At 38.2% G+C, this 23,640-nt stretch overlaps 1 protein-coding gene and 1 long non-coding RNA gene across 5 annotated transcripts in view; one reads left to right on the top strand and one right to left on the bottom strand.

Moving 5' to 3' along the window:
* The window catches only part of eag (potassium voltage-gated channel protein ether a go-go), a 157,208-nt gene that overhangs the window by 74,011 nt on the left and 59,557 nt on the right, over positions 1 to 23,640 (bottom strand). The gene's annotated exons all lie outside the window — the stretch shown is intronic.
* On the top strand, positions 6,460 to 7,009 carry LOC143302617 (uncharacterized). The gene is made up of 2 exons (XR_013058246.1): positions 6,460 to 6,718; positions 6,808 to 7,009. It is a non-coding gene; the product is annotated as an uncharacterized LOC143302617 (long non-coding RNA).

Here is a 23,640-nt window from a genome sequence, read left to right as displayed (position 1 = left end):
GTCGCGTTAAAAATACGTTGAAGGAAACGCGAGTGCATTTGAAAACACAATGTTCCGGAGAAAATTCAGTTTCCTTGTAGTGGATTGTATAGAAAGGGCGGCTGAAGATTGACCATTTCTACTGGCGCGCGGCTCAACGTGACCGGACTATTCTACTGCCTTTGTGTCCGCTCTCGTTAACCTATTGAAAGGCAACGTTGCATTCACGCAACATCTTCTTTTACAAACTTTTACCTTTTGAACTTTCAAGCTTGCAAACTTCGAATCTCTTACGGTGGCTTAATTTCTTATATCTGCGAAATTTGATCGCGATCAAAAGCGTAATATCACGAGATATGTCGATCGATATACATATTCGACAGTACCGAAATTTGAGATTTTATTTTTACAACTTCCTTAACACGTTGATGATGATAAGTATATAGCTTGAATTGCCATGTATTTTTGGAATTATTTAATAAATGATCGGAAAGATTCCAAAGAGTGTATGGCATTTACCAAGTGTAATATTTAATAATAATAATGATATAAGTCTATATATACTATAAATAGTAACATATAGAAAGTAAGATATATTTTCATTTCCGGCATCACCTGGTACATCCGGCAACACATCTGCACAAATTTCTTCGTTGTATTCAACACACTGATCTATTTTTGTCTGCCTCCTCATTACTAAATAAATTATCCTCAACATTTTTTTTAATACCGATAACAGTTTCTTATTATTCAAGCTCGATCAATGTAGTGTAAAAACACGTTTTGAACATTTTTATAGCATCAATCGTATTATATGTTTATAGCATCGTGTTAAGGTAAAGAAAGGATTCGGAAATACAAATCGTTTACTTTATTTTACACACACAGCTATACATATATCTTACACTCTGAAGACCTCGACAACCTTCTTGCACGTACGCTTGTTCTCAACCGACTCTTCCAGATTCTTCTAACATCTGGTGACAGTTTTTTGTCTCAACTAAGACCTGGACGCCCCCTAACGCTTACACACACATTCACATATACAGTGTAAATGTATCATCTACCCAACACATCGATTGCTTCTTCTACTGTTTTATTTAAGAGTAGTTAACGTTCTTATAGGATTCCGCATGAAATACGTAAGACACGAATTAGCGTCTCCAGTAGCCAGCAGTTGAGAAATAAAACACGCTAATTGGCGTCTGCCGCCGTCAATGTGTTAATTTCCAAGAGAATCGTTTTCCACGAGATTTCCAAGGTACAAAGTTTCGAGATATCAATCCGGGAAAATAAAGTTTCACTTAGTTGCCAACTTGATACCATCGATTAAAATATAACACGTGTTCGACAGTTTTAAAAATTTGCTATTCACATTCTGACATCCTTGCGTTCTCTTAACTTGCTTAAGAAACGTTGCCAGAAGAATCGTTCTCTGAAAGATTCGCATAATTCGGAAAGATCCGAAAAATACTTCGAGGCATCAAATTTCAAAATGACCAATTCACCTACAAGCCTGAGAGATCGAAAGGCGAGTTCTACGTTGAAAGATTCGAAGATTTGAGCGGCAGAACTGTGGCAGGTGAGAGTACAGTTGTCACGGTCACTCGACGATGCGTGCAACTGCACAAGGTGCACCTTGACCCAGCGGATCCGGCTTCGGTGGCGGCTTGCATTCGCGTGCGAATCGAGATTAAGCAGCTAATCAGCCTGACCGACCTTAGTCGGTAAACACGATCGCCTACAGTGCGTAATACGTCGTGTCTTTTCACTTTTTTGTTTCGCAGTGGTTCGCAAAATCACGCTGATTCGAACGCTTGTCGTGGAAAGATTTTACGTGTACAGGGTGATTCATAAGTGTACGTCTCTACTTGAGAGGATGATTCTGACGTTTGTGAAAGCTTTCCCATTCGCGATCCCATTTTCTGCGGGAAAATTTTGCACGATTACGTACGTAAAGAGGTGGAGAAAATAAATATATAAATAAACGAAACTTTAACGGATAACTAGTCGAAGAAATTTTAAACAATTCTTTGTATACACACATGGTATAATATTCAGTTAGAAAGTAAAAAATATGTAATTCTTAATCACAATGAAAATCGTGATGGAACCAAAGATCGTGTAAGTATGGCAACGAATCGAACAAACTCGGTTATCCGAAAGACAGTCTCTCGTATCCGAACTTATAATATAACGGGTGGTGATAGCTAGGGGTAACCTTCATTATCCAAACTATTCGATTATCCGAACCGCCTTGACCGCAGAATTGTTCGGATAAACGAGGTTCTATTATATCAGACTATTTAGCCAGGACCACTAGCCTCTTTTCCCTTGGATTGTCGAATGAAAGTAACATTCAACAAGCAAAATTTCAATCATTGGTTTGCGTGTGAAGAAAATGAGCTGAAGATCGTTGGAGTAAGTATACATCAAAAGATCGTCAAAGTTACCTAGCGAAACGATTTGGTTTTACTTTATCTGGAATCACCTTCCCTGGGATTATCACAACTAATTGACAATCTGACCTTCGCCTTCGTGTAAGAAGTTTGAACGAGTTTCGTGAGGTTATCTCTCGATCGTTCCGTGGATAATCTCGATGGACGTATAGCCGTTTCGACGGACGATGCGGCTAAACACGACTACTAGGAGTGGTTACATAACCTCCTTCGCGATAACCGTTTGTCCATCGTGCCACGTTCATGAAAAAACAAAGAAACGCGTGTCGCGGTTAATTTCTGGGTCGAACGTAACTTGTATAGACTTCAATCGGACGAAGGATGTCCTCGTTGTTTCCCTGTGATCCGAGAATCCACACGAGCGAACCGGTTTAACTGCGGCTTCATCGATGTACCACATACGCGTATTTGCAGCGCGGATCGGATTTTCTTCGGTTCCTTTAAAACGTGGACGATACATTATTTAACATGTTATCTATAGACGATTCAATTTTTTAGGGAGCCCGACCTTACCGACATAGAAATATTCACCTTCAAAGTTAGAAACCCTAACACGTAATCCCCTGCAGCAAACCGCTACACTAATGACTTTTTGATTAATTACGGGAAATCCGTTCTTACAAAGTCGTTGAAGAACTACCAACACGTTATGTGAAATCGCTGAAAGAGGAACTTTTTTTTTTAAATTCATCTCTGACTTTATCATTTTTGAATAGAAACAACGTGAAAGATGCGATATCGGTAATGTCGTCAGCGTCAAAGTCACGTAAGATGCGATATATGATAATAATGGCATATAATTCCATGTGTTTTGTGCCCGGAGGATCACAATTATTACTCAAGCTGCTATCAACTTGCACTTAGGTTTCTAACGACACTGGCTCATCTTCGGTGATTTTCTGACGCTACAATCGTAGTAAGATTGTACTGCTTTCGCGAATAGTGTCGTATCTCGTGTTAAGTCAGTCTCATAACGTCGTTAAAACGACTGACGAAGATTTCTTCGTAAATTTTAAAGAGCCTCTTTTTTAAAATTACGTGTTTTCCGAATTGCGCCATTATCAATGCCAAGCAGCGTTACGTTACACGCGTGTATGTCTCTTTAGACGTAGTCTTTCGGTATTTGAAAAAAATGTTGGAATTTAAAGGTAAGGATTTTGAATCTTCTCCGTCTCCTTAGCACGCGTAAACTAATTATACTACTAGATTCTGAGGCGCGCCGAAAAATATGTTATATTTGGTTCAAGATTTACACCGAACAGCTATCGTTATATCGGCTGTCGTCGTGTTTCTCATTCGATAATGCAACTACGATGACTGGTGTCGCTGTTAAAATCGCTGTGTTAGTGCAACATTTCAAGTCGCAATTTTTTTAATCAATTTACATCATCCGAATTTCGTATTTTTGACATTGCGACTGAAAAAGAATTGATATCTGTTGCTTGATATTTGTTTCACTTCGCTTCGTTCACGAGAACTTTTATGGCAATTGGTCGTCTCTTAAGTACGATATATCGAACGAAAATGAACAACTATTTGTTCGTACTACTTGTTTACTACTTGTCTATTTGTCTAATAAATAAGCAGCGATGTGTCTTCTCTTATTTCTTCCAAGAAATTTCCTATTGTGAAACGACTAACTGACTAAAATGGTTTTTACTACTTGGGAGCCGACGTTTCAAGGCTCTGATACTCGCGTTACGAACTACTCGTGTTTTTCTTCATCTTGAAGCCAATACCACATAATGTTCCCTAGGATACTCCTACGCGATCGTATTTCTCCAACTGCTTTTTCCAATGCTGACTGACAACGATAACGCAAATTCCTTCGCGTGACGTACGTTGCGAAAAAAGTGGAAATCGTTCGACAAATATCAAATCCACCATAAATTGAATCGTCTTCTAATTGTAAACTCAAACGAATCAGCGATAGCATAAAGAAGATAAAGAAGATTTATCGCCATCCAGAAACGCCATCGAAAGTATAGCCACGTGTATTCAGTGGCGGATAAAGGAAACTATAATATTGATAAGTACGCTATAAATTTTACCAACTGTTGTACAAAACGTTTCTTTTTCCTTCCATATCGGTAACTGTTATCTATTCTCGCGTATACTATAGTCTTATATTTATTATATCGTGGTATGTATGATATTTATTCGTTATCATATTATATTACGGATTACTATCGCTAGGTAAATACCGTAGCTGTCAGTTGATCGTTAAGTTAGAATAAGATAGATCAAGGCATATCTAAGTTAACGTAAGGAAGTTTTGCGCGATTGATACGGCGTGTAAAAGAGAACCGAAACTCTTGTAATTTTATCGTGGAAACGATATATATTATAGATTGATACTTTTTGTAGAGAATGTCCAGCTGCATCGGCTAATGTATTAAAAGATATATGATTCCATCTAAAAAACATCGCTGACCGTCGTATGTCCTCTACGCGTCCACCTAGGAAAGAACTAATCGCGTTGAATTATGCTCGCCTCGAATCCATTCAACCTGTTCTTGAAACATTTTTTAATATTGTCAAGAACAAGCGAGATACTCCAAATGACAGAGTTAAATGGTACACCCTGTATATGTACAATTTAATCGGTAAATTAAGTTATATTAGTAAGTTCCCTATTCTATGTTATGTAGTTTCCTGTTGTACTATGGTATATATATATATTATATTTATTCATTGCTCTTATTATATAAAATTTATACATCATATAATATTTACTATGCGTAAATTCATTTTGCAAAATTGTGGTGCTTTTTTAATATTTCCTACTTTATAATTTATTCTTTGATATTATATATGTGAATTCTATAGAATTCAAATTACCCGCCAACCGACATATTTACTTTTGCTTTGTTTTACCGGCAGCCATTTTACTGGATAGATTAGATCACAAGAGAAGAACGGTAATTTAGGACTTAGAAGATCGATTCTCGATTTTCCAAGTAAAATTTGTAGTAGATTTGTTATTGATTGTTATTAATTGTTAAAGAGAGAAAGAGAGGAAGAAAGAGAGAGAGAGAGAGAGAGAGAGAGAAAGGGAGAGAGAGAGGGAGGGAGAGGCAGAGAGAGAGAGAGGGGGGGAGGAGAGAGAGAGAAAGAGATGAGTAATATAGCAAAAAATATCAAAGAATAAATTATAAAATAGGAAGTGTTAAAGAGGCGCCATAATTTTACAAAACGAATTTACGTATATATATATCTACCATCTTATTCTTCTATGTTACTCTTTTGTCCATTTGCCTGCCATTGTGCATGAGACTGGTACGAGTCGACCCTCGAGTGAGCAAACTAAGTCGTCGATTGTGGTCGGAGTTCTAGCAAAATCAGCCTTGGGCCGGGTTCCCAACGAAACAAGCGGTGGCACGGCACACGCGATATTCAGCTGGTCGTGCTTCTAATCGTTGCAGTTTCGCTTTTCGTTACGAATGCCTGAGGAAGGAAGGTGCGTGCCATGCTCGATAAAATCCGTCGAGGAACCTTCGGGAAAAATTTCTTCGCCATGTCGCGTGTCGTCCTATAAAGTACCGTACCAAGCTTGCGACACCTCTCGAAATACGTTCGAGTCATTTTCGTGACAATCTCGACCATCTCGAGTTACAACATCGAAACTGCTTTCTCTCGGACGTTTCTATCGGGAAAATTCGCTTTCAACGAATAACCGAATCGAGCTCTTCGTTTGTTTATTTATGCTCGTAGAAATATGAATTTGCATTAAAACGCACCATCTAGTAAATATATATAGTGTAGTAGAAGTTTTCAATGTTTCTGGAAATAGCCAACAGAAGCAAAATGAAAAATCCACATCGAGCAATCTTGAAACTGTTCTTTTTTCTTATTTTTTCATCGAATTTGATTTTAGATCCTATTCCTTGATTTATCTCTGCAAAAATATAAATTTACATCGAAACGCGTTATATAGACGCGAATACTAGTTTATTCTTTCATTTAGTTGAAGTTTGGTAATTCTGTTTCGTTGAACTTCATGTGATAAAAATGAAACGGAATATACATCTGCTCTCGGTTGAATTTACTTCAATTCTGACGTCGCATTCGTATCTTTCTAAGGAAGTCGTAGAAACTCTCCGAAACCCGTTATCCTACATTTTTACGATTTTCATACAAAGTTACGAAGCAATCAGTTCGACTTTCAAATCTGTAATCCCCTCACTGACGGCGGCATTGGTAAACTTCGAATCCTCTACTTCTCCTCTACTTTTATAACGATGCTTGTCGATACATTTTACATTTATGACAAACTGCTGGTAAGCTGATAATCACCATGACGAAACTTCTCCATTCCAATTACCAGTAGTTGAATCATCAGTAATGAAAATATGTCAATATATTGTAGGTTAGAAACGATGCTTATTGTCAACAAACACAAACAGACTATTCGCTGCAGTAATTACTTCTTCAGCAAATCAATATTTATTTCTATTGTGTATCAAAATATCGACGATAAAAATACAATAATATATTATAGGTTAGAAACGATGCTTAATGTCAACAAACACAGACTATATGCCATGGAAATTATATTTTGACCAACTCGATATTTATTCTTAAAAGCTGAAACCTAATCTTCTTCCAAATTGTGTATCGAAATAACAACAATGAAGATACAATGATACATCGTAGGTTAGAAACGACGCTTATCGTCAAGAAAGGCAAACTATTTGCCGTGGAAATTATATCTTGACCAACCCGATATTTATTCTTAAAAGCTGAAACCTGATCTTCTTCCAAATTGTGTATTGAAATATCAACAACGAAGATACAATAATACATTGTAGGTTAGAAACTGTTTTATCGACAAGGAACAAAAGAATCTTATCTACCGTGGAAATTCGACGTTACTTCTCAACAACTATTTTATCCTTAAAAGCTCGAATTTATTTAAAGAGACATCGCATTGCGCGCGTACGGTAGAAGAGAACCGTTGTACTACTTTTCCCTATTTATTTCCCATTTGATCAAACGAGTACGCGAGCAAACAGGAGAAAGAACAAATACGTCCTCGACGTTCGTCTCTCTAAACTTTCCAAAGCTTTCCAATTTCAGTTCGTCAGTTTTTTTTTCACCTATCCTGAATTCACAACCAGGCAAGCAAACCTAATCGATACGTTTGAAAACAGGTTTTTCTCGCAACAAGCTTTCGTTAGTGGTAAAATTCAGATGGATTGGAGAGAGCGGTTGATGTTTTCGAGGGAAACACATCGAGTATGTACAGGCACGTAGCATGGGTACGGCCATTATTCGAGGGAATCGTCGGCCTCCTAATAACGGAGATACCGTCGTTGATTCCGTTATCTCGTTGTCATTCAACGAGATCGTTCCGTATTCCAGGCTCGTCCCGGAATATCGGCAATTTTCAATGATCGTTCCACCGGAACGCACAATACCCACCAAAGTCTATTAAATTCCGCTCGATTCCGCGCCGCGGACGACAAGTCAAATCTTGTCTCGATTATTGTTGCCGTTCTTTGCCGATTGCCTGACGTATTCAGATATTTTAGGTATTTTTGGCAAGCAAGCAAATATTGTAATTCGAATCCAGCGTGAAAGTATACAGGGTGTATCTTTTGGCAAGAAGATGATAAGAATATCACGAGGTGTGGAATGAATTGGCTGTATCTGTATTCGATGCTTTAGGTTGACGAGAAAAACCGCTGTGAAAGGATTCGAGTGCACGGTGCTTTGTTTTCGAGAAATTAGCAAGTTTCCTTATTTTTATTTTATTAAATTTCTATCATTTATTTTGTTCAACTTTCGATCGTTTTAATTTATTATAGTACTCTTGCATATTGTTACGATTCACTGGGTGGAGATCGTAACGAAGACATTTTAAAATATAAGAAATTAATTTAAAGAAGTTAATTTCACGTAGACAAGATGCGATTAAATTCTTTCGGGGCTGTTTTAGCATCGATCCAAGGGATCCAATGCAGATATACCAACTCACTCACTCTTTCGAGATTTCGTAGTTCCTGTCGTCCCTTCGTAAGATCTGTAGGTGTTTTTTTTTTTTTTTTTGTTGTTGTTGTTTATTTAGCCCAAGATACAGTTTTAGATACATATTCACAATAAACGGTGAATTTTCACAATAAACGGAGCTAGGTGGAAAGGAGAGTTTTGCGTTTCGTCCCGGGACTACCGGTGGACTCGTCAGTAAGGCTATGCCCGGTAGTCCCTGCCTTAGACGTAGAGGGAGTCTCGCTAGGTGCGATATTTGTATCATGCGCTCGTATATTCGACCACTAGCGAGATAGACAGACTCGTCGTCGTAGCCCTCTGGTGTTGGCGGTTGGTACCCGCGGATCGCTCGGGAGGTGTTGCGCCGCGTTGATGCCTCGACCTGTCGGCGTCCTGTTGATACCGATCCGCCACAGATCGAGCGCCGTTTTCAGGACATTTCCAACAACGTGAAAAAGAAATGTTTCGAAAGAAGAAGAATTAGTGTTCGGTGCACTGCACGTTCGGATATGAAGAAACTGTCTTTCGATAAAAACTCCAAGTCACCTAGATTTTTCATATACAACATATTTTTCATTTCTATATTTTATTTGTCATAGTCACTGCAATTTCAATAGCAAAGCTCTGTGGCATACAGCTACGGACTCTTGAAAATGGCAGACGACATCCACTTAGGACTCTCGCAACAGAACCATCGATTACAAATATGTTAAAAAGCTTAACAATCTCCACTTCGATCCTCCTGTAGTTTATACCAACTGTTCATCGAACAAATAAAAAAAAAAAAGAAAAAACGCCGTGTTATTGGGTTGGCAACTAAGTGATTGCGGATTTTGTCATTAGATGGATTGGCAAAACCCGCAATCACTTAGTTGCCAACCCAATATTTCCTTCATAGGAGACGCAAACTCGAAACGAGCTATGGTAATCGAAATGTTCCATCAGCGAAGCTATGGAAAAAGAGAAAAACGGAATTAAGGGCGAGAGAAAAAGGTCTACAAAAAAGAGAGAGAGAGAGAGGTGGCGATGAAAATTAATTAGTCGCGAGGAATGCAACGAGCGAAAGAATGCACGGTACGATCGATTTGCAGATTCGTTGAATGACGAAAGAAAAAAAAAAAAAAAAAGGAGAGCTGCGCCACCTAACTTTCCCTTTCTTCAAATCACCTTTTCTTCCACCTCTCGAGGTTTTAGCTCGCGTCTCGGCTATTTGTTTCCGCGAAGGAACGAGCGCCGCGAGTACGAAGGAAACGATTGTGAAGCAACTAATTAGGAAACGCGCCAATACAATCGATGCGCACGATTTCTCGTTAACGCCAAACTCGTTTTGCATTGTTTCGTCACCGACTAATGTTCGTTAGTGTTCGGCGTTCGTTCTGTTCCGGTAACCTTATCGAGCTAAGAATTCGTCCAGTTCAAAGGTCATTGGACCAAAGATACGTAGACAGAAAAACGTTCGATCGATGGAATTTCTGAACTGGGATTCGAGTCTAAATCGTTCGATTGCTTTGCAATTTTTTCCTACATTTCTGTCGCGTATTTATCGCCAAAATGTCACGATCAGAATACGATGGAACTCTGTTTATATTAAGTCGTCTGAAAAGTTTCTTTCGTTTTGGAAGGAAATAATGGATGCACAGTATTATTATTTATTTTATCGAATTACGTATGATCGATTTTGTTCTATCAAAATGAAGATCACAACGTTCGACAGATTAGGTTTCATGTTTGTATAAAGACGCGTTGTTGTAAAAGACGTGTCCGTAAAAGAAAGGCACTTTCCGGACAACCTAATATGAGACTGTTGGAGAACTACGATAGTTGGCTCGTGTGATCATATGATCCATGGTTGGGTCATACGACAGGATTCAATCACGCTTATTACGCGAATTATCCAGGGAATATATAATACTTAGTACTAACTAAGTTAGAATTTAATCTTGGAATCGAGATTAATAATCTGTGGAAGACACAATATTTGTGTTGAAATAATATAATGTGATATTTATTAAACAATTATTACAAGAATTATAAGTGTGTGTTTTGGAATGTAGACAGTTGGCTAGTTATTCGCAGACTAACTGGCTCAGTGACCCATGGTCCTTGAAAACGTTTAGAACCCCACTCTCTATGCAGTAATGAGTGTGACCTGTGCGGGTGTCTATGTGGCGTCACATGTGCCACAGAACCTTCTAGTAGCTTCTCGACGTGCCTGTCACGTAATTTTTGGGGTTGGTTGATGAAATAAAGTAGCTGAGTCTTAACACAACTATTAACTTTGTTTTAATTAAACTTTATTATGAATTCAGCAGTCACAATGTAACACACACTGAATTAACATAAATCACAATTCACTCCAACCACGTTATGCAAGACTTAGTTACAACGATACGTTAAGTACGCGACTGTTAGAAGGGTAGAGACCGGTATAGATATGTTCACTATTCTGAGGATACAGAATAAGTGAGTCTTTCTGGCGATACCATGTCTGAGGAAGGCTAGGGGTGGGTGTGTCTAAGGACACGGGACTATCGGATTTGTCGATGACACTTTTGGTTAGGGAAGTGAGGGCAGTAGACACCGTCTCCGATTGGATAATAAGACGGTTGGTGGACCAGGAAGGGTTTTAGCAGCCCTCGCGAGAAAGTTGCTAACGGAACATACCAGATGCGAAGAAAACCGACTTTCTAAGCTAACGCGTGGTAGACAATAAACGTAAAAGGGAAATCTAAGACAGGAAATACTCGCTTGGTCCGAAGGACCTTAACTATGAAAGTGCCAAGACCCCTGGTGGATACTTAAGACTATCGAGGGTGCGCACCAAGAATCTGCAGACATCTGGGTGCCATCCTGTCCGCGGTGTGTGGCCTGGTCTCTGATGTGAATTGACGTTACACGCCCATCGAGAATGTTCCATCCATATCCTCACGCTTCTTCCGGCTAATTCTCGAAAGAGTCTGCACGTGCTAGCCGCCGTGGTGCATCTCACGAACGCACGCTAGTGGGGATGGCGCTGGGCAACGAAGGGAAGAATCCGTACGATCAATCACCTCATCTGCATGCGATTGATATCGTTGTATTCCAACACTAACTACAGTATACAATAAATAGTGGGTCGAGGAGAAAGTCATAAAAATCACGGGCTTCTTAGAGCAGTTCTTAAAATTTCTTACCTCTGTTCTCCACGCTTGCCTCGCCGCTACATTTTCACTGTCTTTACAGATCTGAAATATGGTTACTCGTATCCACGATCCTTCGAGAACACACGCCTAAATACACAAATTCCATCTCTATCTCTTTTGCCTCTCTTGCATATTTGCTATCGTTTCCCGAGCCCAACCTACCCCTTTTCTAAAAACCATAATCTCTGACTCATACGTTCATCCCGCTGTTTCAAGTATTGGAAAACGCTTTAGGCTCGTACGGGATGGCGGCGTGAGATTCTTGTGTGGATTACCCGCTAAAACCGCTTCCCAATCGACGTTAACCTAACCGCCCACCAGCACTTAAATCGTCCATTTTGCGAATTAACTGTGTTTTAGTCTTTGCACGAGTCAGCGGCAAAAGGACTGCGAGGGACGACATTCTACTTACACAACACGTTACAGTCGTTGGAAAATTCCAACAAATTTTACTTTGCTCGCTACTTTACGCTAAGAGCACCTATGGTTCTCGCAAGATCACTGATTTATAGTAAAAGTAAGTGGTGTACCCAGCTGCTTTGCCAGGTACTTATTCATACAGACAGTTTGAGAGCACTTGACCAGCTGTTTTCGAAACAGGTGGATCGGTCGAGGAGGACCTGTGCTTTGGTCTTCAGGTTTAAATCCTCTCTTTTGCTATTTTTACTGCTATATATAATATATATATTATTTTAATCGAACATTTATTGTAATTTTGTGGATACTCGCAGAGACGAAGTATTAATCTTCTCTACTCTGAAATTTCATAGCACGGTTTTTTCAATACGCTCTTACGGATTTCCACGAGTAAGCAGGTTTGATCTTCGATTCACCATTTTTTTCGAGAAACATCGCGCGGGGTTGTTTACGTCTGTAAATACCTTGGTTTTCTTCCCTACGACTCGTACGAGGGAAAACTTGCACGCGCCCCGTTGCACCGGCCGACCTCCTTTCGTTCGTGTAAGGAGGTTTGCTCGCGTGCAGGCGTATTTTGTCCGAGCTTTAATTGTCGATAACTAAGAAACAAAGGCGAAAACGCAATTTTTTTATTCCTGATTTTCGTCTTCTTTCGACTTCTAGAATCAGCCGTTAAATTATCTGACACATGTAGCCGAACACCCTGTACACGCAATAGCATCAGTTTTGTCGTACAGCCTATACAACACGTGGAGTATACGTAACCACGAATTTCCGGATTATGGATGCGGTTAAACGGCGATGCTTTCGTATTAGCATGTTTGATCTGTGTTCGCCGTCGTATTACAGGCTTCTATCGCCTTTGTATCATCGACGGCCGCAGCCACGGACATGTGTGTGTAATCGAGAATGATCAACCTCAGTCAGAGTAAGTATCTGACGATTGTCGCGAAAATCATGTTAACCATCAAAAGCAGAGCCTTCTTGTAAAACCAGTAGGAAACGAAAATCTTCGGTGCATATTGCTCGCCTCGCTTCCTTATGTGTGAAATTCCTTATGACAGTGAAACTGATGAAGTTGAAGTAACACGAAGTAATATGTTGAAGTAAGAAGTCGGAAATATGAAGTACAGCGGAGTCTCGGTTACTCGAGTCCCGTTTATCCGAAGTTCCGTATTAACCGAGGTGCTTCGAACTTTACGCACACTTCAACTTCTTCGAAATTTTGTACGCGAAGAATACGAAAGCGTAAATAGTCCGATACGAAACTTTCAGCCGATTAAACGATGGGTTAAATAAAATCGACCAAATACACGTACGATATTCATTGTCAAAATATTTTCTATCGTTTTATTCTGCCATTTATAAACACTGATAGACCTTCTGGTATTGTCCTACTTCTCGATCATCCGACAGAGCTTCGAATAACCAACGTTCTACTGTGCTGTAACTACAAATCACTTTTTCCTCCCCTAATTATTCCACGAACCGAGAACGTTTTATTCTTTTAAAACATCGCGACTAAGAATTGAAATAAAGGATTCTGCTCGACTACACGTACGAGCGACGTTACACGCGTGCCTCGCATGCTTCAAGCGTTAAGGGACATCATTTTGCAACTGTGCACAACATCGAGAAAGTTACGACCGACCGACCGAAAGCAGTTTCAGTGGAAGAATTCCAACGCTGTTTGCAGCAGTGGGAGCACCGCTTCCGGTGCTACATATAGTACATATGGTGTTGAAGAGGACAATGTACGTTCTTGCTTAATCGACGTACGAACATTTTTATGGAACCAGTCTCGTTACTCTTTAGACATATATACAGGGTGGTTGGTAACTGGTGGTACAAGCGGAAAGGGGGTGATTCTAGGCGAAAAAAGAAGTCGAAAATATAGAATAACAATTTTTCGTTCGAGGCTTCGTTTTCGAGAAAATCGACTTTGAATTTTGGCTCGGTACGCGTGCACTTTACCGCGTCTCGTTATAACGGATCTCACTGTAGATCGTTGTCTCGTTGGAAAAATTAAAGAAAAACGATTTTTATTCTATATTTTCGACTTCTTTTTTCACGCAGAATCACCCCCTTTCCGCTTGTACCACCAGTTACCAACCACCCTGTATATATGGTCGTACATGTTTAATTCGTAGCATTATAGAAGTATGGATGGGTGTGTATCTGTGGGCATGATGGATGATCTAATAGTCGGATGGAAATGATTGACAGTTAGAAATACGTGTGCCAAGCCCCTTTTCCAGCTTGTGAAACCGGCGATATAGAAGAATATAACAATAAGAACGAAGAATAATAGCACGTGTAGATTACTGGAAAAAGAAATTCAAGAAATATATATAAATAACGTCTGCTCTGGAGAAGCTGTTATTATCGGCTGAGAAATACTGGAAAGTTCAAGGAGAACGCGGCGAAGGAATCGGCGATGTAAATGTTGCTCGATGGGGTAAGGAGAAAGAGAAGGATTGCGGTATCGCGTGTATCGTTGTTCAAATTATGAACGATACAAATTCGGGGATAAACGTCGCTGCTTAAATGACAGCGGATTTAAACTAAAAGCTCGTACGATTCCACTCTGCATCATGGAGGAGCAAACATCGATAATCTTTTCTAAACCTTTCTAATCTCCCCTTTCCGAACGTTTAGAATCCTTCGTGCAATGCAAATATAAGAAAAAAAAAAGAGAGAGAAAAAATGATAAAAAAGAGAATCTTCGCAGCATCAGAGGGAAATAAAAGACGAATGGGGAGAGCACAGTGGCGCAGCTCGCTTCGATATCACGGAGTTTCGTGTTTTACGGGTGATCGGTTGACAGAGACGAGCAGACAGCAAACATTCACCGTTTCCTGTTCCTCTTGCCTGATCTTTGCTGGTCTTTTTCACTTGCTGCCTCGATCGCACCCCTAGTCACGGTCACAAATAGTCGTGGCTTTGGAGAAAATTCACGTCAAGTAGAGGGTCGATCGCGACAGAGGACAACCTGTCCCATGCTCTTTCCATCCTTTCTGTTTATTTCCAGCTCCCTTCACTGCACACTGTACCGTCTTTAGAATCGTCGACTCGCAATCTTGTCGATTTTAGTTCCTTTCAGGCTTCAGATTACGCGATCAACCTTCTGTTCCAACTATTCCGTTCGATGTGTTTCTCATCTTATCAACGATCATCTTTACACAATGCTGCGCTCTATTTTTCATATTAGAATTTTTCATTTACATTCGACGATTTTATTAAGGTTCGAAGAGGTCCAGGTATTTATACTACGATACTGTGATACACTGTACGGGTGTTTCACTTTTATTCCGCGAAACCGTGTCAGCGTATTCTACGATTAAAAATATGAGAAAGATGTTATACAAACATAGGGTGGCAGATGCTTTGTCACAACGTTGGAACAAAATGCCAAAATTATAAACCAACTGGATACTCGTTCGATCGATCGGTCGTGTTTAACGAAGTTCTTGTTCAAAGTGTTCTTGCAAATGCTAAATCGACCTCGTTTTCATGCAGAAACAGATAAAAAACCAGTCGTTTATAAAATTGTCATCAGCGTTGTTACGTTGTAATAACATTTACGACTCTGTGTTTAAAGAACACTTTTCTCTTATTTTCAATCGTAGAATATACCGACACCGACTCGCGAGAAAAAATGAAACACCCTGTACACTTATATTCTGTTAATACGATCCGCAATATGGTAACTCGTTCTCTTCTTAAATTCTAGAAATCTCCCGAACAAATTAACAACAAATATTTGTAGAATTATCTTTACTTAGAGTTTATAGAACTATGATCGAGGTTAGGTTGAGGTTAGGTTGAAGGATCTGTAGAATTATCTTTACTTAGAGTTTATAGAATTACGATAAACTGTAGCTTTTTTAAATGCAGGAAATTCGGGACAGATTAAAACCTTAATTACGACAGTTTATAGAACTATGATCGAGGTTAGGTTGAGGTTAGGTTGAAGGATCTGTAGAATTATCTTTACTTAGAGTTTATAGAATTATGATAAACTGTAGCTTTTTTAAATGCAGGAAATTCGGGACAGATTAAAACCTTAATTACGAGAGTTTATAGAACTATGATCGAGGTTAGGTTGAGGTTAGGTTGAAGGATCTGTAGAATTATCTTTACTTAGAGTTTATAGAATTATGATAAATTGCAGCTTTTTTAAATGCAGGAAATTCGGGACAGATTAAAACCTTAATTACGAGAAATTCTCAACATTAGAAATTACGTTCCTCTGTACGTGTATTTTTCTATAGTTTTCTGTACAGTTTTTCATATGTGTCTAGCACACTCATAACTCAATTTTACAGCAACTCGGACTAAACAACGTCTAAAAATAAGGTCTGCTTGTCAAAGAACCGGAAGTTCTTTAGAACCAAGTCCGGGGACGCTGACAAACTGCATCCGGAGAAAGATGCATTCGAAATGACGAAGGAGCCATGCACGGACATCGATTATTCTTCCATGACAAATGGCCAGCGTCGCTAACTTCGCGTTATTTCAAGGCAACCTAACGTAACCTAACTTTTGCCTAACCTAACCTCACTTTTACCTAGCATAACCTAACTTTCGCCTAGCATAAGCAAGTCTACACAAACGTAATCATAACTAGTTAGAAAGTTCGTTCGCTCGCAAAGTCTCGATATGGCAAATATGCGTGTCACAAACTTTTACAATTATAATATACGTATTACGTATGCACACGTACCACGAACAATTAAGTATGTTGATAATCTCTCGAATATTCTTAATGACTTCGGTATTAACATATTCGTTGCATGACAATCTACGTATAATTATCGACATACACTGTCAGCCATAAATGATACGATATTTATTAATAATGTTATTTAACGAAGATCGAATACTTCTCGCTTTTCATATTTTCCAATTAATTATTAATTATATATTAACGAGTTATTAAAAGCACGGGAGACCACGTAACTAAAAGGAAATAATTATTACGATAAATATTACTAATTATTCTAAATTATTAACATAACTAAATTAACTATATCTTGTAACAACTGTTGATTAACTGATAATTGTTACTTCGTTCCTCGTGTATTTTAACGTAAAATAGTACGAACGAAGTACCAAGTGAAATGTTAAATAAAACATTAGATGAACCGTAAACGATAAAATTCTAAGTAGAAGAGAATTCGTTCGACTTTCTTCGCGAATATAACGAGTCGGTGTCGTAATATTCACAGTCGACAACAAGTAGCATAAACGAAAAATCTTATGTCTCTCGGCAATACCGCGATAAACATACTGAGCAGAAAATCGTTTTACGAGACACGAGGAAACGAGCACGAAGAAAACGCTTGATACGAGCATTGCGTGCCAGAAAATGATTTATTTCGAGGCGAGAGTGTCAAGGACGCGTCAAGGTTGAAACAATATTTCTCCACGTTCCTTTCGTTTTCATAAATTAATTTACTGTACGTAACATGAAACAGAATAAGAAGGAACGGAGAGAAAGAAAATAGCTGCAGGTACAGTGGCTTCTGTTTCGTTTTAATCCGACGTTCGACGCGTTTCTTCCTCGCAACCACTTTAACCCACGTTCTTCAACCCTTATACGTTCCTAATTAAAGCTGGAAATGGAAGAAAGGAGACAGGTGCGGATTGAAGTTGATACTCGACGAAGGAAACCGCAGGGCAATCGTTTCGATTCCCATATAGACTCTTCTCTTCTTTTCTTTTTCGTTTTTTTTTTCCTTTCTTTTTTCTCTTGTTTTTTTTTTGTTTGAAGTATCGTTTACTGTCGCGTGTAACTTCCATGGCAATTATTACACTCGTGATATTAGATATAATATAATATTTGGGGATTTGCCACGTTGTTAAATATTGTTAAATATTTTATTTTATTTTTTTTTTGTTTGTTTGCGCGTTTATCGTCTATCCGTCGTTTCGTGTTCACGAAAACGTAGAATGCTGTACGTTCAATGGATTATCTCTCTTCTTCTAACTGTTTTTGAAAACACTCGGTTACAGCGTAATGCGGAGGATGTGTCTCTAAACTTGCCCAGTAAGCTACACGGTGGCTAATGATTTCGGAGTCGACTGAATCTAGAGATCATGTGCAAATTCCATGACATCAATTCTAACTCTCCAACGAGCGCTGAATATTTTTCTTGCAGCAAAAGTTTGTAATCCTTTCACGTTTTCCTCGGTTGGATTTAGCAGTTGTCTCTTCTTCGTTCTTAATACGTTGTTCTAACTATAGAATACAACCGTTTGCAGATTTTTATGCAATTTCATATTGTTATTGATGTAGTAGCAAGTAATAGAACAAAGGTTTATTTTTCCCATTAAATGTTATGACAAGTACCACTTCACTTTGAATGTTTTCTTCTTTTTCATTTCTCCATATTACGTTCGCTCTTTGCATTTTTCCAACTTTTAAAATTCGCGTTCTGATCATATATAAATATAGTATAAATAGTATATTATATAGTAGAATATATTAGTATATATTATATATTATATTAAGTAGTAGTATATATTAGTATATATTATATAGTAGTATATATAGTACATATAGCATTATTATTAATATAATAGAAAGTAATAAAACAAAGGTTTACTCTTCCCATTAAATGTTATGACAAGTACCACTTCACTTTCAATATTTTTCTTCTTTTTCATTTTCCCATATTATGCGCATTCTTTGCATTTTCCCAACTTTTAAAATTCGCATTCTGATCATATATAAATATAGTATATATAGTATATTATATAGTAGTGTATATTAGTATATATTATATAGTATATTATATAGTAGTATATATTACTATATATTATATAGTAGTATATATAGTACATATAGTATTATTATTGATATAATAGCAAGTAATAAAACAAAGGTTTACTCTTCCCATTAAATGTTATGACAAGTACCACTTCACTTTCAATAGTTTTCTTCTTTTTCATGTTCCCATATTAAATCAAATATATATAATCCCAATCAAATCAAATATATATAAAAATATATTTAGTCTTATAGTATATATAGTATATAGTATATATAGTAGTATATATAGTATTGTTATCGATATAATAGCAAATAACGCAACAAAGGTTTATTTTTTCCACTAAATGTTATGACAAGTACCACTTCACTTTGTATGTTTTCTTCTTTTTCATTTCTCCATATTACGTTCGCTCTTTGCATTTTTCCAACTTTCGAAATTCACAATCTAATCATATATACATATATAGTATATAAAATGAGATCGCGGATGGAAAAAGAAGTCTAAGAATCCACGTAGCCAGAAACGAGAAGAAGGCACTCGACTCGTTTCTTTAATGAAAAAATGAAAATTTACATATTCTCGATTTTGGCATAATAGGGGCGATATTAGGAGGAAACTCTACGGTATTTGTTAGACGAAACATTTCGAAATTTCATTAGCACTGTACCCAGATAAGTAGTGTAGGCGAATTGTACGAGGTCCAGGAAATTCTCTTCTCCTACCATCTTTACCAAGCGTGAAGAAAGAGTTGAACAAACGAACGATAATTTTCGCCCCCTTCTTTTCCTCACCTCCGTATATTGTCTTGTTCGTTCTCGATTTTCTTCCGCTACCGTGGAACGAGCATTTCTCCCCTGAGCGACTATTTAGTGTATACCTATTACTGCGTTTATTTATATCTTTGTTGTTATATCTACGTTTATTATAACACCTAAATTGTGTTTGCTCGCGTTCAGCGTTTGTTACGTCCGGTGACCCTTTCCATAAACCAGAATCCATCCCTCGATCAAGACGGCCACTAGCTGTGCAAATACAATTAGTCGAACCGCAATAATAAGGGACTGTCTCAAAACTAAGCATTTTGATTTTATTGTCAAGGCCCTTAATTGTTATAAAATATTTTCAAGCCGAAATGTTGCTTATGGTTATTATTCAATCGAGTAAAAAATTGGAAGGTCAGGATTTGCCCATGTTCGACGATCATTTCCACCAGCAATCGACCGGTGGTGTAGCGACCACCCCCAGCAATAGTTTTCCTCTGCGACAGCATCGTCAGTTTGTTGTCCTTAGACCAGTCAACATTTCTTGACTGGTTTTTCATCCGTTGACCAGTCGATGTCTTGACTGGTTATTCGTTCATTGATCAGTCATTAGTTAACTTACTAATTGTAGGCAAAATACGGATAAAAAGAAGATAGATGTACTGGCTAACTAGTCGAAACTCAAAATTCAGCATGGAAAATGAACTAAAACTTTACGAAACGATTATAAATCCAATTTGCATGTACGGAATACCACTATGGAGGATAGCAGCAGCGAGTCACATAAATAAACTAAAGTCGCTACAATCGAAGATACTCATAACGATAGTCAACGTCCCATGATATATCAGAAACGAGGATATATGCGAAGACTTAAAAATACCAACGGTCAAAGAAGAAATCGGCGGAGACGCAAAAAAATACAAGGAAAGAACGTCAACACATCGAAACCAGCTGGCTGCTGAAGCGAGCAAAACTCTCATAAAAAGAAGACTAAAGAGAAAACACCCCACTGACCTCACTAAAGAAATAAAATAGACAAATTGGAAGATGGTATCCCACTGGAGGTAGCCATCCACATGTTATTTAGCAATTAAGCTAGAAAAATTTACCAAATGTCCAGCTGGACGAATTGTAAAGTACAAATTAAGTATTAAAAAAGAAACTTACTATTTACACGTCTCTGAGAATACGTCTATACGCACGACGCGTAGCTATTTATATGTACAAAGTTGTTGGAATAGAGTATATATTATAACCTGTTACTTCAGTGTTATAATCAGTCAACTACCTCTGTTATTCTAATCGAAATAAGAGATCGATCAATTCGTGGCGTCGATTGTCTAATCGTAACGAGAATTTACGACTCTCGTTGACGCGATCTACCGGTCGAACAGCGTTACTTATGCTTTTGACGAATTATTTTCTAGCCGTATATGCGCTACAACGATCGACAAAGGCTATAGAACCGTACTTGACTGTTAATTCAACTTTGACCAGAAGAGGCGCTATAGGCGTTTAGTCGACGTCTCCATACAATTGCAAAGTCCACCTGTACCCATTAGCTCGTGCAATTTTTATAACGCGTTTCAATCCCTCGTTTTCTACCCTAATCTCTCAGCCTTCGATTTACCGCGACGTTTCTACTTAAATTCTACGCCGAAGACATAAAAACTGTTATTGGTCGCGATTTCTCGACTGCCGATGGAACTTCGGCCACGTTCGGCAAGAATCGCGAGTGAACTTTTCCAATTTCAGCGCAGCCGTCAGTTCGTTCGATGCAAAGCAGCGCGAATGCCTGTCACTTTATTTAAAACTCGGAAGGGAACGTCGCTGGCCGCGAAATTACTTTATCCACGACGTGTCACCAGCTTTTCATCGTCGCGAAGAATACCACAAGTATGAGTTCGAGATCTCGAATATCGTTTTAAGAGGGGGCAGTCGCGATTCTAGCGAGATATATCGCATTGACACTAAGCTCCAGCAGCGCCAAACGACCGGCTTGAAAATCTAATTTACAGTTGTACGTTCGTCGTGATTTCCCTTGCTCGTCGAACTTTATGTAAATTCTTATAGCAAGAAAAATTGAGAAATCGACCAATCGGTTAATATAAGAATTTACGTAATGTTAGACGAACGAAAGAAATAATTCAAATATACTAACCTATAACGTATAATATATGTGTAATATAATGTATAATATTGTTAGAAAATACATGTGCGTACATGTGTATTATTTAATGTCCAGCTGGACAAATTGTAAAGTACAAATTAAATAATAAAAAAGAAAATCTGTATTGTACGAGCGAGGAATGAAAGAGAGGAAGACAAAAGGAAAACGCCATGAGACAAGCGGATCGCCTGTTCGATATAAATTCATTCCTGTTTGAGATGTATAAGAAAATAATTTATGTTACGTATAAACTATTTATTAATTTAAAATAGTTATCCTGTTATATATAAATTTTGTATTTAATAAAACATTATATTATTATTTTAACAAAGATAATATACATAAGTACAATGTAAATATATAATGTAACGTATAATGTATATACAATATAATATATATAAATGTGTAATATAAAACAAGTATAATAGATTAAGTAACTATAAAGAAGTAAATAAGACGAATGTACAAAGATTTCTATTCATTGATACACCTTTTGGTAGAATTTTCAGCAATCGTCTGGAGAGGAGCAAATGGTCGTCAATTTCCATGACCTTGAGATATCTTGAAATATCTATCCATAAATAACTACCCTGAAATATCTCTGACCTTGTCAAAGTCATCGTTCTCGATAACTTTCCCCTGTACGTGTTACCGCCGATCCACCCTAATTTCCCCCAGATACTCGCGAACAGCTTCGATTGAATTTTGTGCCAATATAATCCGTTCTAGCGTATGGACGGCTAGATTTTTATACAGACCGTTCTAAACTTTACCCTCGAGCTCTACTCTTTCGATGTGTTTCTTGCCAATACGAATTTTCTTCGTCCTGTATAATTAAGTTTCGATGGACGTCTCGCTTGAAATTTTAGAACGCGAGCTTATTTTCTGTGGGTTTGCGAGAACCTGGAAATACCGGGAACCGGATACTCGGGCCGGGTCGGCTCGAGTTTCGAAAGTATCTCGTAATCCGATGTTGTCGGGATTCTTCAGACTTCCGCGGGATTCTCGAGAATTATAAAATTACATAATAAACGATAACGTCTTATAACGAAACATTAGAATCTAATTTACGACGTACAATTTATAATCTATCGCACATCTTTCGTTGTTATCTTTCTTTCATTCGTACATATAACATGAAAATTCATCAGAATCTCGAAAGTCTCGGGTGTCCCGCGAATCTCAAATTACGAGATATTTTGATGGGAAACCGGAGCCGATTGCAACAGAGGTTCTCTCAGTCGACCCGACTCGATATTTTCGAGTTCTCGCCTCTGCAATTCTCCCTCGCGAAGAAACGTGACGAAAAAGTGTCTCCCAAAATGAATATCGTCGTCGCGGCGACGAATTTCGTTACGTGGAAGGTTTCGCGGCCAAAAGTGAAGGTAGATTTCGAAGTATAAACGATCTGATTGTTCTTATTTGTACATAGTACATATTCCGTGTTTGACGAGTTTACTCGTCGTGCGTAAAAGGTGGTCACAATGTGCCGTTTAAATCGCAATTTGCCGATTGCAATGAATTGTAGTGATGAAACGAAAGAATCAAACAGTCATTTCGTTACAACTTGATTCTATATTGTAATATACAGGGTGGTTGATAACTGGTGGTACAAGCGGAAAGGGGGTGATTCTACGCGAAAAAAGAAGTCGAAAATATAGAATAAAAATTTTTTTTTAATTTTTAAATTTTTCCATCGAGACAACGATCTACAGTGAGATCCGTTATAACGAGACGCGATAAAGTGCACGCGTACCGAGCCAAAATTCAAAGTCGATTTTCTCGAAAACAAAGCCTCGAACGAAAAATTTTTATTCTATATTTTCGACTTCTTTTTTCGCGTAGAATCACCCCCTTTCCGCTTGTACCACCAGTTACCGACCACCCTGTATAACAGCC

Source organism: Bombus vancouverensis, chromosome 4 (assembly GCF_051014615.1).
Source record: "Bombus vancouverensis nearcticus chromosome 4, iyBomVanc1_principal, whole genome shotgun sequence".
NCBI lineage: Eukaryota > Metazoa > Arthropoda > Insecta > Hymenoptera > Apidae > Bombus > Bombus vancouverensis.
The sequence above is the reverse complement of the archived record's forward strand: the minus strand, read 5'-3'. Positions and strand labels throughout refer to the sequence as shown.